Below are 12,201 nucleotides of genomic sequence, written 5' to 3' on the forward strand. Positions count from 1 at the left end.
TTATTACAAATTCTGCTCTGTTTCCAAAATCGCTACAAAGTAGCTCAATATTGTTACTGTACTGCTGTTCTCCTTTGTCAAGGGTCATGTGACTTTGAGCGTCACTGTGGTTGGAACGACACCAGCGAGGGCAACTATCGCTGGAGACTGGAGTTGGCGAACATCACCTCTACTCCAGGACACGACCACACCACGTCAACACCATGGGGTCAATACTGCTTTACCTCCATATTTTATTCATTCTAGGGATATCCGAGGGGGGCCCACGTGGAGGGGGGCCCAGGTCTTTGATCTTGATCCCCCTCCCAAAAATCTGTACGATGGGCCTGGCGTCACATTGCCGTAAAAGGTCAAAGAAGACATGGCACCCTTTTCACATTTAGCGCCACCAGGACCTACCTGGCCTGGTGGAGACCTGTGCTCGGAAGAAGCTCTAGTGTTTTTTTACCACGATAAATGATAATAACGATTATTGTCCCACCCCTAATTCATTCCTCCTTTACTTCAATCATCAATTTGCAAAGGAAAATGCTGTCTAATCTGCTATTAAATCTCCCACACTACTCGTCCTGGTGCTTTGCTGCTCTTTCACATGACCATCACTTAGCCTGGGATCCCTTCACTTTTCGGGGTTTGATCCGGTCAGAAGCGGAAACCACTCTACGTCATGTTGTAGTCCTAGACGGATTACACTTTGGCTGGAACTATCAAACCGGAAACAGTTTAACCCAAAATAATCCCCCTGCACACAAGGACATACTTTTAGGGCCTACCTAATAAACCCCTTGATGCAGCGTAGTTTTGCTTTTTTAGTCCAACTTGTAGCGACTGGCAAGACTAGATTAGGCTACTCGAGCATTTTAATAGGGTTTGGGGAAACAAACGGGGGGAACCAAAACAAAGCAACGCCGCTTATTCTGCTTGTGGTTTCCGCCTAGACCGGATCAAACGGCCCGTTGTAAACGAATACCAGGCTTTCCCCCGGGCTCACAGTAGTTTGGATTCTGTTAATTGCTTTTACAATTGCACTCCTCGGTAGGATTTGTTTATATTGTTGTGATGTCATGATGGGATTGGTACCTTTATTTACAGTTGATCAGTCAAAGGCAAGAAATATAGATGATGATATGTTAATGATGTAAAGAATGTTTATTTGATATATGATATAAGCTTTTATCATTATCCTAGTGCATAGCTTTTGATGACTGCTTGCTAATCTCATCATACATTGTTTGTTTGCACAGGTCATGTTATGTATATAGATGGAAAAGTAAATGTCTATCCAAATGTTGCGACTTTGGTTCATCTTGTAAACAAAACAGGAGCTCTTGGATGCCAAATCAGGTATTAAGAAGAAGCATAAATAGTAACTTAAGCGCTTGGTTGATAACAATAGCATATTGTACGGTATGTGAACATATACATGTAGGTACTGAATGGATATGCATGCAATAAAATACAATGTGAATAATACAACAAATTAATATTACATTGTTCAAGGTTATCCATTGTTCTGGTCTGACTGTTGATATTTTCCAGCTTCTGGTACCATATCCATGACATTGACCTCTACCGGTCAAGATTTACTTTAAACCTCTACGTTAGAGGTTCAAGTGAACCTCTAACCATGCTGAATATTGATGACAGAAAAACAAACGGATGGGAAAATGCCACATTCATCATCGGCAATCAGCCCGGAGGCTACAAGGTTAGCGACCAAATCTTGAACTGCGAACAGTACATAGTAACAGATAAAAGTATAATCTGGAGGAGGCTTCAACTCATTGACTGATATTTAGCAGCTTCCAGTAATTGCTGAGTTTAGCACCACCTCCAAAAACTGTACACAGCTAAATACACTCAGAGAAGTAACTACAGTAGTTTATTAAGAGAGTAAATGAGATATTATTGTGTAGAAAAAACACTGATACTTAACTTTTCTCTCCACAGCTGGAGTTTTCATTTGAGCGTCCATTCTTTTTCTATAACGTGAAGGACGTAATGCTGGATGACATCAGGTTTGAGAACTGTGAGGAAGGGGACATCCCTGCAGGATCGGACCAACTCTCCTGTAACTTTACTGTGAGCACTTGTTCGTGGTACCATGACTTCACAGCCAGCCATATGTGGAAAAGAAGCAAGGCGGGCAATCTAGATGGGCCAGAATCTGACCATACCGAGGGTAATGGTAATGGTGAGTATTCTCCAGAGCTATGAATTCATATTTGTGAATTTACTTGCGTCCAACTCAAAACACAATTTTGGGTATTTCACTTAAAAAAAACGTAACAAAGAAGATTTTGACATGTCTTGCAGACTTTTAATCTTAACAACATTTAATGTGAGATGTGAGATTCTCAGCTGTAGCGGGATAAACATAAACCCCAAGGTCATCTAGATTAGATGCTCTCAAATACCTACAACATAGAAGACGTTTTCTCTACAGCAAAACATGTTTTATTTGATATTCAGTATGCGTAACTGGAGTTATTTAGTTGTAAAGGTATCATTCAATATGTAATGATTGATGCATGATTTATATAGCATGAATTATTTTGTGTTTTTCTGCCACTATTTCCGTAGGTTACTATATGTTCATATATGCAAGGACAAGCCAGGATCCCTCATCATTAGCCAGACTCATGAGTCTACCTCAGCATCCTGGTCAAATATGCGTTAGCTTCTGGTACCACATATTTGGCAGCAGCGTTGGTAAGTAAGACATTTTATTTTAGAACACACACATCATAAAAAGCAAAAGCTCTCAGTGCTACACACATAATAAAGCACAATGGCAAAATGGAAATAGAAAATCATTATACACGAAGACAAAGAAAATGGCAAAGCAGTCTGGATAAAAACGATATGATTGGCTATAGTGGTTGATGAAAAATGCTTTTCCATAGAGGTGTTTAGACAGGTTTAAATTACCGTGTGTGTGTGTGTGTGTGTGTGTGTGTGTGTGTGTGTGTGTGTGTGTGTGTGTGTGCGTGCGTGCGTGCGTGCGTGCGTGCGTGCGTGCGTGCGTGCGTGCGTGCGTGCGTGTGTGCGATTGCACGTGTGCGTGTGCGTGTGTGTGCATGTGTGTTGTGTGTGCCACTGTCTAAATTACATGTACTCTATGGTTATCATCATTCTAAACATTTCCAGGTGCTTTGAAATTTATCACAAAACGTGCGGGTGAAGCAGAAACAATTGTATGGATGAGGAGTGGGACACAGGGGAATAAATGGCGTTTTGCTGATCTTACATTCACCAGTGACACACCAATACAGGTATTTACTTCTCTCACTATTTACAGTATAGGCTATGTTCACAGGATGATCATTACGGAAACTTCATTATAACTTCATTATTATTTGTTTAAAGATGGTTTAAAGGTCGGTTAGCGTTAGGGTTAGGGTTAACAAGTGAAAGACATTTTAAATAACTAACTTATTTTGTGTATAACATGTTATTTTGACCCTTCTGTTTGGTAAGGACATACAACTAATAGATAGAAGCCTGAATTTGCTAGTCAGTTGTCAATTCAGATTCCCTGCCAGTCTACAACTCATTGCCAGTTCCAATTCCTACTACTGTAACAGAGCGTTGGCCTTATAAATGCCATGTCCCTAGCCAATAAATCATCTGCCAAGATTATCTCAAATGAGATAGAGTTTTGAATGAATAATCAGGCATGGCTGTATTAGTGTGAATTGAATTTCGTTATTTTCACCAGGCCAGGCTATTAGGTGGTGGTGGTGTATATAAAATATATATTTTAAATTAAACGCTCCTGTTTCATTTGGGAACAAATAACTCAGTTGTGTGATAAATAGGAAAGTCTCTAGGATACAATATGTCTTCTAGTGCATAAACCTTCAAAAATTCTGCTGCAGTCACTTACTTACTGTATGCCTTTGTTGATATTGAAACATTGAACTACTTGAACTCTGCATTTCCCAGTTCATTTTTGAGGCAGTGGGTGGCAAGCAAGGGAGCATAGCTATAGACGACATAGTGGTGTCCAGGGGCCCCTGTCCAGCTGAGAGGGAGTGCACCTTCCAGGGCTCCCTCTGTGGTCTGCAGCCCAACCCCACCACACAGTTCAGCTGGAACCGCACAACAGGGGCAGATATGGTCAACTCCTCCAGCCCAGCCACAGATCACACTCTGGGCACGGAGCAAGGTGTGGACGTTTTACTGTCTTCATTCAATTATATTTAGTTTGTGGGAACACAGTTGCTCACTTAGCCTAAATTGTTGTCTTTGGCAGATCAATAAGAACAAAATAAAGTCATAAGGACTTCAGCAGTACCTTGCCACTTTCAGTTCGTTAAATCTTGCATGTCAGAGTTCAGGAGATACCTATATAATGCCTCTCGCAGTGACTACAAACACAACCATATTATAGCAAGTAATTCATGTAGAGAGATACAAGTAAGACGCCTCAGGGCGTGCCAATTCTTGGCCATCTGGCCAGTGACACTATATTTTATGCCCATACATGGAGATCCCTATCTGAACCAGCCACATAGATATGGGCCATGGCTTGGCCATCTGGCCAGTGATATATATCGATGACATCAGGGATCTTCATATATGGGCATAAAAGAGATTCTGGGGAATACCCATATTATGGACTTTTACATAGGTGATGTCACCTGTGATATCACCTGTGATGTCACAGTGACAAGGGAACCAACCAATAGAAAATGTGTACTTACTGACTGACTGACTGACTGACTGACTGACTGACTGACTGACATGGAGACAAGCTGCGACATTTCTCATGGTATACTGTGACCTTCGTCGCAACAATAAGCTTTTGTCCGTCACCATGAACAGCTAAATCTCAGAGACCAATTATGTCAAAGCATGTCGAAGGTTGATGTAACCAAATAGCGTAGATCACTGTTCCGGGCTCCGGCACTGTATCACAGTAGGCGTGTATAATGTTCACACGTGAATAACTCTGTTCTGCCTCTAGGTTTCTACCTGAGTGCCCAGTTGTGGCGTCACCCAATGGGGTCCAACGGGAGTATGATGACAGCAATGATGGAGCCCACCCCTGCTAGTGGGGAATGCTGGATGTTCTGGTACCACATGGAGGGGGACAGGGTGGGGGAGCTCAACGTCTACCGTCAGACACTCCAGCCCAACATGACGGCTGAACATTTGTGGACCAGAAGTGGGGATCAGGGGAAACACTGGAGGCATGGCAGAGTGACAGTTCTCAGTGTTGACGCCCCCTACCAGGTAAGGATGCATATCGTCGTTGTCGGGTGAAAACCTTGTATGTCCAAATACCCTTCCTTTTGTATTTACCATTTTGAAAATGATTTAGACTAGTGAAAACAGCCGATCTACAAGCACGCAACGCCTCGCACCGCGAGGCGTTGTGTGCTTGTAGATCTGCTGTTTTCACTACTTTTGTGCGTCGGCCTTGTATGGTGAAGCAGGGCTTTACATTGTGAAAAAAAAATTACAAATTAGAAACTTGGAGATATGAGGTTTCTGCCCGACAGTGACGATATAGAGGTCAATGGTGGTAATACAGTCAAAGGTTATGCTACAGTAAAAGGATAATACAGAAAGCCCTAGGGGGAATGTTCATATTGTGGTCCAGTGTCCCCCATACTGAACGAAAAGCTTATGGCACCGGATTTGCATACGGTAAGCGCATATGTGCACATGCACGAACGTGCGGCACACTTAAAGGTCCCCGTCTGGGGGTTTGCATAACGTTCATTCTTCTTCTTTCTGGTTGACAGGTGATTTTTGAAGCTGTTGTAGGTGATGGGTCAAAAGGAGACGTCGCCATTGATGATCTCACTGTCCTGAATGGTGTGTGCCCCCCTGCAGGTCAGTCACTATTATGGAAACAGACTGACCTGGAGATGAGAGACAGCAACACATACTGGATGTCTGTGATGGTAGATGTGTAGATACATCTGTGTTTGTGTATTTTACATGCATGTGTGTACAGTATGCACCATGGCAGGAATTTCAGGGAGGCCACGAAGGCCATGGCTGCCGTTGCCCCTCAGTTTGGCCTTGTGCCCCTCAAAACTATGGCATGCCCTGAGGCCACAGTGGCCTTAATGCTCCAGCTGACTGTACCACTTTTTCCTCTGTCTCTGTCTTGTCAATATGTAGACAGTAGACACCTGAGTCTCTTTCTTGTTGTGTAGTCACCTGTGTCTTTTTTTTTAACTCCCCATCTTTAAACCAATCCAGTGACTTTGATTGGTGCAGGGCATTGATCAGATTGTATTGATTTCAGTGCAGATTTATCATCCCTAACCCTTAAAATTAACAATATTCTTTCAATGGACTAAAATCTTCTTCTATTTGATGGCCTTCCTGCCCTGGCACTTGGCCTTTGTTCCCTCAAAAAATGGACAACACCAAGGGCCAAATGGCCTTGCCCCTAAAATAGTGACAGTCCAGGCACTATTCCTACTGTATAACGTATGTGATACTTTACAGGGTTTTGTGACTTTGAGATGGACTACTGCGGCTGGGTGAACAGTCTTTCAGAAGAGTCAGGCATGCCCTGGGACTGGGACTGGTTGTCAGCGGCGACCAGTGGTTTATATATTCCCAACACGGACCACACCACTGACACTTCATTAGGTAGGTCGCCATGGCCTATAATCTTTTGAATGTTCACTCCAAAAGCGAATGTAGCCAAGGTCTTAGGGAAGACTGTAACATATTATGAATGAAGGGAGCCGTGACGTCACCCATTGGTTTCTACAGACCCGTTTTGAAGCTACTATTTCAGCTAATTAAAATAAAATCCACCATCTTGGAATTTCCGGTCCCGAAAAGCAACCGGAAAGGAATGCTATTTGGTAGTTAGGGCAGCGAGGGTGGGTCTTCACTCAGGAGAGACCAGTAGAAGCCCTAGAAGCATACCCTGCTTCATCATGTATATTTGTTTTATTCATCGGGCGATAATTTACAATAAAGTATCTCATGATAATTGAAAAAAACACTTCAAACTAGCGAATGCAAAGCAATTTTCCGTTAAGGTGAGAAGTTTAGTCATTCGGGAGAGACTCGGAGAACAGCTGCTATTTTTATTTTATTTTACTTATCTATGCCACCCGAGCGTCTCCTATAGCCTAGGGAGGTCCTCCCAGAGGAGGCAGACCAAGGACCAGATGGGGGATTGTATCTCCACACTGGCCTTGGAACGGCTCAGGATAAACCTGGAGGAAGTGGCTAATGTTGCTCAGGAAAGTCTGGAGCTCTCTGCTGGAACTGTTACCCCTGCGACCGATTCTAGATAAGCGGTTGAAGATGGATGTTAATAAAATCAAGAGTAAATAGCGACACCATCTATTCTAGGCCATTAAACGCTTAAATCGAGTTCCTCATCGGCTTCATTTTCAAGACAGCATGATTGCCGCCTGTTCGGTACCAATCCCAAACACATCAAAAATGAATCAATCAAGTAAGTACGTAAAAAATGTGTAAGCTTTTTTCTTTTCTTTTTTCTTTACAGGGCACTTTGTGATCTTCTTGGCTGACTCTGACAAAGTGCAAGTTGCCCACCTGGAGAGCGAGTTGATGGGAGCAGTAGACCATGCATGCCTGGAGCTCTGGTACCGTGCAGAAGGGTGGGGATCTGGTGAGTAGCCTTCTGTAATCTGACAAACACTGTTCTTTCCCACACAGCAATGTCCAGTCAAAAATACGATTTAATCCACAATTCTAAATCCTTAAATTCTAAAAATGTCAGTGACAGACATAATAATGTAGATCAGAATAGTAAAGCATATTGATACAAAATTTAAGAAAATAATCATCAGTGTCTTCCAGAATGATTACATATGGCCCTATTTAGAATGACCATATATATTTTGGACTATTTATTTGTTTCTTTATTATTAGTGATTGTATAAGATTCATAATATTGATTTTGTCCAGGCCCATCAGACATCTTGCTGACAGTGTATGTGAATGAGACCACTGGACTGCGTTATATTTGGAGTATACATCCAGTCAGGCAAAAGCCATGGCACAGAGCCAGGGTGGATTACAACGCATCAGGGCAGCATCAGGTCAGACAACTTATTAAATTTTGGACAATTTTCAGAAAGTTATTGTGAGGTTGTTGTTGTTCTTTTTCTTTTATGTTTCTATTATCATTTTTAATATGGCGGAAATAGCGTGCCAATCAGTCGCGTTGTGACATTTTCTAAAAGATATTTAAAGTTCTGATCACCTCCTGAGCAGGGACAAATGTAGGTTCTGAGAACCTTATCTGACACAGAGCCGTACTGTGTGGAAACAAATCCAGAACCCCTGAAACGTGAACACATTGCAGGGGTTGACACTAAGGTCTCAGAGGTCGGGCAAGTACAGGTCATGTTCTACTTGCCCAAAGGTCATGGCCACTTGCCCGAAAAGTAAATTGTCCAGTTTAAAACAATAGGTGAAATTTTAAATACCTTTCGATTTAACACTTTTTTCTTTTTACTTTCTGGGGCTGTATGATAAAAGACGTCATACCTAATGTGTTTATGCCAAAAACTTACATAGCTATGAATATGACTATGGATTCACACTTGTTACTTTATATTTGTAATGTAGCAACAGTGAAAACAGCACATCATAGGTAAATAATAGTGCTCTTATTTTACATTCCAGTCAGACCAGAAGACAGATTATGTTTATAGACAGTTGTGTCCCTTAGTGTCAACATCTGCATTGGTTTTTGTAGTCAGAAAGAGCTACAGTATTTAACTCAATACATGTGCTTAGTTTGTGTTGTGGGTGGGTGAGCAGATCAGTTCATCTTTTACATTGTACTCTGTGGCAGATCATTCTGGAAGCCAGGTCTACATACAAGACGGAGGGATCCCTTGCCCTAGATGACATCTACATCATGAGGAACAGGGGTTGTACGGACACTGTCCCAACTACCACCCCGAACCCCACAAGCCCCACCATCACCACCCCCTCTGTCTCTTTCATGGACTGTACCTTTGAGCAAGGTGAAAACACATCACGCAGTACAATCCAGTGGCTGTCAAACTTTCACATTTCAAGGTCTCCCCTTAACTCTGACAGTGTACAAATGGAACCAAATTTAGTAAGACGCCTCAGGGCGACATGCGACCTCGCCCTAAATTCTTGGCCATCTGGCCAGGGATGTATATCGGACCAGTTACCAATATATGGAGATGCCTGGTACCCATATATGGAGATATCCATGTACTTTATATGGAGATATGCTGTGAGAGCCCAAACATGCTTACTGATCAGTTATTCGTTATGTGAAAGTCCTATGATGTCTATGACATCTGACATCATACCATTTTATGACCATACATGGAGATCCCTGTCTGTAGAACCAAAATGTGGTATGTGGCCAACGTGGCCTCCATATATGGGCATTCCCATATGAAGTCCTGTTAAATATGGGCTTAATATTGATGACATCAGGGAACTCCATATATGGGCATGAAAGGGATTATGTTAGTGTGACATCACAGTGAAGCCAGAGCGTGATGTCAGAGCAGCAAACCCATTCTGTTAAGAGTGGCTCCCTGACATCACAGTGACGTCAGAACATGATGTCAGAGCGACAAACCCATGCGTGACAGACAGACAGAGAGAGATACGGAAAGTTGTGGCGGTTTTCATAGTTAACCTGCGACCTACGGTCGCAATAAGATAACATAACATAACAGTTTTAGCACAGCATAGAAACACAACACAACACTGCAAAGCCTCACAACACAACCAATCACAACACTACATAGGCTACTGTAGATAGGACTTGAAACGGGCGCATATTTTGGGTGGTTGGATGGGCTACACAGGGCTGCGTGCAATAAAATAAAACACAGGACATAAACTCTGTCCCTGGCCTTCAGCCTAGCACATTAGAGGTACCGTATATACATATGGCAGTGGCAATGCTACATTATGTAAACAAAATAAAGTGTTGTATTTAGTCAATAATACTTAAATGTATTGCTGAGTGAGTTCCTTCTTCCTTGTAAGTCAGGTCTGTGTAACTGGGTCCAGGAGACCACTGAGGATGATATGAACTGGGACCTCCTTAGTGGGCTTCAGGTGGACCAACCATGGGATGGACCTCTGTATGATCACACCATGTTAAACGACCAAGGTACCAACAACTACTTTCTGCTATCCCCTTTCCATCGGAAACAAGTGAAAATTTAGGCAGTGGCCGGCACCCATTGTGTACCAAATGTAGCTCATCTGTGGGCCCATGGTCGGGTGTGGTCAGGCAAATTGTTAGTGTATCTATCGTATCGAGTTGCACATTCCCTGCTGTGTGTTTTAGATTACTACAGTCTGGCCATTGTCTAGTTCTACTCTTTCCTGTTCATTGCTTTTAACAAGGGTCCTACTTGCTGTTGAATGGCTCTGGATCTAAGGATGGTGAGAGTGCAGTCATTTCTGTCCCTATCAAAGCTCAAACATCAACTATCTGTGTTGGATTCTGGTATTACATGCTGGGACCATCCATATCCAGTCTGGATCTATTGGTTCGAAACGTATGTAGACCACTTATACTACTGTAATAGAACCAACGTTTAACTTGTGAAATACTGCAAGTTCAGTAGAGAACCTTGAACATATACTTTGTTATAGACATCGTCAGAACGGCTGGTGTGGAATCGTCGAGGGAGCCAAGATTTTGAATGGACGAACGCCCAGGTGACCATCAACGTGAGCAATATGGTGGAGGTAAGGTTTCAAATAGGATGCACACACACACAAACACACACACACACACACACACACACACACACACACACACACACACACACACACACACACACACACACACACACACTCACACTCACACACACACACACACACACACACAAAGTTATGAAGTTATTCACTAAATGTATTTCAGTTATACAGTATCTTGTATTCGTTGTCATGTCATGTCCTGTATTCTTCTCCACGTGTGTAGCATACATTTGCATTACAATTTGTTTCCTTTGCATCTTGTGACTTGTGGAACCATTATTTTTACATGTCCTAAATTATGGCATGGCTCTGCAGGAGCCTATAGCCGCTTATAAGTTTGTATATCGTTGTTGTTTTTGTGAGAGAAATTGAAATAATTTTCCTCTTTTTAATTATTAATGTGTTTTCCAAAAATGTGTACATATGAAGTTTATATTGTTATTACAGATTATGTTCTCAGGACATAGGAACGCCAGTAGCCGGGGATTCATAGCCCTCGACGATGTAAAAGTGACGGAGGGAGTCTGTAGTGATCAAAGTGAGACTGAAACACAAAGCACCACTTCATTTATAAAGAAAATTGGTAAACATTACTTACATTTCTCAACACTTTCTTCTTTTTTTCCATCCCTCCAGAGGTGTGTGGCTTCGAGTCTGACTTGTGTGACTTTGAGAACGATGTCTCTCATTTGGGACACTGGTATCGCCAGAAAGGAACAACAGATTGCTTGGACCACACCTATGGAACAGAACATGGTGATTGTGACCTGTGTACAGCAACGTATTATCATTATGTGTTTAATTTAAAATATGAGAAACGTAACCTCTTTTCTCCTGTAGGTTTCTACCTGACGGCGTCACAGAGTCTGGTGGCTCAGCTACTCACAGCGGAACACGGTCCAACGGAAGCCATGTGTATACGCTTCTGGTGAGCCCACTGAACCACTCTGTATACCTTAAATCTATTTTCCAACCTTTGGCTTTGAGGGGCCTCCAAAGGTCTGGAAGATTTTAAGCATGTTGCACAAAATCACAGCAAACTACCAACATTTAACATCATTGTGAAGCACGCTGGAGGGGCTGCCATGGGGAAAAGGTTGGGAACAATGACTGACTTGCAGTGTGTACACTATCTGTGTGTGTCTGTGTGCGTGTGTGCGTGTGTGTAGGTACTGGCTGCCGGCAGGTCCCAGTGATGTCCTCTCTGTCCACCTGTTGAGGAGTGGGGAGCAGGAAGCAGCTCTGTGGCAGCGCTCTGGACTGCCCTCTACGGGATGGGAGGTGGCAGAGCTCACTGTGTCATCCCCCATCAAGTTCCGTGTAAGCTAATGAACTGACTTCTTCCTTATTTCGGCTAATATTTCCTTGTGAATTTGTATATTCAGTCTGTTAAAATTTAGCACCAGGTATTTCATAGGTGAAGCAAGCGCTATAAATCAGCCATTTACGTTCATCAGGTGGTGTTCA

This window comes from Nannobrachium achirus, assembly GCF_963921795.1.
Source record: "Nannobrachium achirus genome assembly, chromosome: 5".
In the NCBI taxonomy this organism is placed as follows: domain Eukaryota; kingdom Metazoa; phylum Chordata; class Actinopteri; order Myctophiformes; family Myctophidae; genus Nannobrachium; species Nannobrachium achirus.